The sequence below is a fragment of the Myotis myotis genome, unplaced genomic scaffold, assembly GCF_014108235.1.
Source record: "Myotis myotis isolate mMyoMyo1 unplaced genomic scaffold, mMyoMyo1.p scaffold_m19_p_10, whole genome shotgun sequence".
Taxonomy (NCBI): Eukaryota; Metazoa; Chordata; class Mammalia; order Chiroptera; family Vespertilionidae; genus Myotis; species Myotis myotis.
Window position 1 is genome coordinate 656,999 of NW_023416314.1, and position 4,460 is coordinate 661,458.

The following is a 4,460-nucleotide window of genomic DNA, read 5'->3' on the forward strand; positions in this document are numbered from 1 at the left end:
GATCCCGGGTTCAGGAGGCCTTGTGGCTCCGCTGATCCCAGGCCGGGAGTCCTCGTGGCTCTGCTGATCCCAGTGCTGGGAGGCATATTACCCTTTTACTATATAGGATAGAGGCCTGGTGCACGGGTGGGGGCCAGCTGGTTTGCCCTGAGGGGTGTCCTGGATCAGGGTGGGGGTCCCGCTTGGGTGCCTGGCCAGCCTGGGTGAGGGGATGATGACTGTTTGCAGCTAGTCACACCCCCTTCAGGGTGGGGGTCCCCACTGGGGTGCTTGGCCAGTCTGGGTGAGGGGCTGAGGGCCGTTTTCAGGCTGGTGGGTGACTGAAGCTGCCAACCTCTCTTTTATTTCTTTTTTCTTTTATTTACCTTTTTCTTTTTATTTCTTTTTATTTCTTTTTCTTTTTATTTACCTTTTATGGCTGTCACTGGAGCTGAGACCTGTCTTTAGCTCTGAGGCTCGGCTCCAGCTCTGAGACCTCGGCTGCTGAAAGCAGGTTTCTGGACTTTGTTTACCTTCTGTATTTGAAACTTTGTTGCAACTCCAGCTCTGAGATCCCGGCTGACTGAAAGCAGGTTTCTGGGGTTTTGTTTAGCTTCTATATTTGTAACAATGTTTCTTAGAGAGCAGCTCAGAGCCCAGCAGGCAGGCGGGAAGCCTGGCTTCCTCCGTCACTGGAGCAAGCAAGAATCCATGTTCGCATCAGCTGCCTGGCTGTCGGCCGCCATCCTGGTTGGCAGTTAATTTGCATATCTCGCTGATTTGCCAATGGGAAGGGCAGCAAAGTTACGGCTAATTACCATGTTTCTCTTTTATTAGATAGGATAGATGGAGGATTGTCCTTACATCCCTGCTGAAACATTCCATTGTTAAAATGTGCACTTTTCTAGGCCTGACCCTCCAGGTGTCAGCGGACTGTGCTACTGTATGTTTTATGAGCGTTAGTTAGGTTCAGACAAGGCCCACAGGAAAAGACTTCCCATGCATTTGCAGATCTCAGCCAAGTTCTGGGTACATTCTTTCTTACATCCACTCACATTGTATTGCCATCACTTTTCCACCATTCTTCAACTACTATTCACATTCATTTATGATTTCTGTAAACATTTTTTTAAAAAAGTTGGGATGTCAGTTAACATTTTCTAAGTTGAGTCAGGGAAGCAAGCCATGCTCAATATTTAACAATCGCTTGTATGTGTGTGTGTAAGAGTGTGTTTTATTTGTCATGTATTGGTATAAACAGATACAGAAGAAACTTACAAACAGAATTGAAAATAATGTACCCATAGTGTTCAAATTTGTACCTGTCTCACAGATTTTGTGGTGTTGGCCAATCATGGTAATTTACATTATAATTCCTGCTGTTCAAGAAAAGCACACTTTTTTCCTAAAATGTTTTTCCCTGTGTATCCTATTATGGACACTCGTTTTGTTAATATTTTTTCTTTTTTCTTTTTTAGAATATAGCAGTAATGCTATTACCAAAATAAATGATTTTTTTTCCTGAAATGTAATCATTGATGCCTGAATGATAGAATTTTAGTACTATAAACAGGCTTTAGTAATTTACATGAGAAGAAACACTTAGAATGGACTACTAAGTGTGCCTAAATGAATTTTGCAGTAACTGGTATTGTTGCTTTTGTCCTACTTAATGCACATTAATTCAGAACTTGTATTCTGTTAATGAGTGTGATAGTCTGTTGGAGTGACCAGCAACCTTGATGTTTGCACTAAGATTTTATTTGGTATTGAAAGCAGTTCAGTAGTACATCTATAACTAATTTATTTGAAATATAGTTAAAGAAATCTTCCAGTTTCCTCAGATGCCTTTTTAAAACTCACCACAGATGATTAGTGAAAATGTGAGTATCATGCCTTTGTTCTTGCATGCCATCTACATAAACAGCTTTGTACAATGAGAAATACTAATTTGTTTGACATTCCATGTTAAACTACTGCCAAGTTCAACTTCATTGCATGTAACGTAGGCCTCGTCTATCAGATCATGTGTTCTGGAGAGTGTTCTTTATCCTATAAAGTTTTAATTTAGTGGGCCCAGCCGGTGTCGCTCAGTGGTTGAACACTGACCTAGGCTCAGGGGTTGAGCATTGACCTATGAACCAGGAGGTCATGGTTTGATTCCTGGTTAGTACCCATTCATGGGTTGCAGTCTCAATCCCCCATGGGGGGTGTGCAGGAGGCAGCCAAACAATGGTTCTCTCTCATCATTGATGTTTCTATCTCTCTCCCTCTCCCTTCCTCTCTGAAATCAATAAAAAAATATGTTTTGGTGTTTGTGCGCAGAGATGGCTGAGCAGGCATGGAAGTAGGTGCTGTGTATGTCTGGGTAACATCTGACCACCCACTGCTGAGGCAGTTTTCAGAAAGCCTGTAATTGATCAAACGGTTCAGGTAAGTGGGGATAGACAGTGCAGCGACCCACACGCCCGAAGTAGGAAGCCCTCCTGCTTATCGAGGGCAGAGCTGCATGGAGAAGCATGGTGTTTCCATGAATCATGTTGCCCGGCAGGTTCCTGAGGAGGCCTGTCACATCGATGAGATGCTGTGTATGGATGAGAGCAACCTGAGAGACTGGACTAGAAAAAGTCATCGTCAATAGCAGCAAAGCTACACTTGAACTACTTGGGAGCTATGACCCCCAGAAGCAGCTCATTATTGAAGACCTGTTATGGGGATGAGTGCGGGGATGAGTGCGGGGATGAGTGTGACGCTGAGGCCGGGCCCGGCAGTGTCTGAGGGGCTGCAGGGAGAAGGCTCACCAGCCAGCCGCCCCAGCCCAGGGTCACCTCCGTCGCTCAAGGCCAGTGCTGGTACTTGCGTCCAACTGCTGTTTCTTACCTTAGAAATAATTGTGGATGGAAATCCGTGGTTGTGTTTGGCAAAAAAATAAATATCTGACTCGACAGTTTATGGGGCACATGAAGTGTTCTTACGCCAGTGAGGCCTCTTGCTTTGCTGCAGTTACAGACGAAATCGTAGAACAACCAAGTAGAACCTAATCCCTCTGTCAGCATGGGAGCCTCTTACGTCACCTGCCCTCCCTCTTCCCCGAGTCTGGGAGAGTGAGGACGAGCTCCCTGCCCCGGCCTCCCTGCTCCAGGTGACAGAGGCCCTCCCGCGGGGCTCACAGCCCAGGAGTGTGTCCATTCACACCGTGTTTTTGTAGGAAAGAGAAAGGCTGATGGAATAACAATCCTTCCTAGTTTGTGTCTAGCTTGTAGCATAAGGGAGTCAGCTTATGTGTTCTATTTGAGCCACAATTATATCCAGAAAGAAGGACTCATTAGCTGCTTTATCTGTGGTTGATAAGAGTTGGAAAATTTTTATGTTGAAATGCTTAAATATTGATGTGGTGATACGTATTCTTCAGTGCTTAATTTATCGGTAATTTCTGTGTTCTTTCAGATAACTAATCTAAAATTCATATGGCTACATGTCAGAGAAGATGTCAAAATAAACTGGGGAAATTGTTAAAAAGAAGCACAAGTTGGGCCTGGCCCGGTGGCTCAGTTGTTTGAGTATCGTTCACTACACCAGGTTGTGGGTTTGATCCCTGGAGGGGGCATGAACGGGAGGCAGCTGATCCATGTTTCTCTCTCACATCAATGTTTCTCTCTCTCTTTCTCTCTCTTTCTTCCTCTCTTCCTCCGTTTCTCTCTCTCTAAAAAATCAGTGCAAATATCCTCCAGTGATGATTTGATGAAGAAGAGGAAGAGGAGGAGGAGGAGGAGGAGGAAGAAGAAGAGGAAGAGGAAGGAGAAGGAGGAGGAGAAGAAGGAGATAGCCTGGCTGGTGTGGCTCAGTGGTTGAGTGTTCACCTGTGAACCAGGAGGTCAAGGCTGGATTCCCAGTCAAGGAACATGCCTGCCCAGGTTTTGGGTTTGATCCCCAGTGAGAGGGCGTGCAGGAGGTAGCCAATCACTGATTCTCTCTCATCAGTGATGTTTCTGTCTCTCTCTCCCTCTCTGAAATCAATAAAAATATATATATTTTTAAAAGATAATTGTGTCTGCCTCCCTTTAGAGGGTTGCTGAGAGGATTACATGACATAATTCGCATAAAACACTGAGCACACGCCTGGCACATAATACGCATTCGATAAACATGAGTACTAACCCACTAAAAACTATCGCCTGCCTACCCTCTGCTGAGACTGCTCTGGCCAAGGTATCGGTGACCTTGTAGTTGCCTGAAAACGTCCAAGATCAGTTTTCAGTCTCATCTTCTTGGGCTGCTGTGACACTTGACATAACTTTTCCTTGCAATCCCCCCCTTTGGTGCTGGACCCCACTTTCTGCCTGTTATCCTCGGCCTGTCTCTTCCTCTTGGCATTCTTTGCCATGTCTTCTTCCTCTACCTGCCTCCTACACGTGCTCTTTCTTGAGTTCATTGCTCACCCCTGCTCCGCCTGCCTCAGCTACACCTACCGTCCTGGGAGA

The 4,460-nt window shown here is 45.4% G+C and overlaps 1 long non-coding RNA gene across 1 annotated transcript; it reads left to right on the forward strand.

Annotated features, from left to right (window-relative positions):
* The first annotated feature begins 731 nt into the window (after nucleotides 1–731).
* LOC118664218 lies at nucleotides 732–3,594 on the forward strand. The gene is made up of 3 exons (XR_004970265.1): nucleotides 732–1,862; nucleotides 2,305–2,412; nucleotides 2,531–3,594. It is a non-coding gene; the product is annotated as an uncharacterized LOC118664218 (long non-coding RNA).
* Nucleotides 3,595–4,460: the final 866 nt, after the last annotated feature.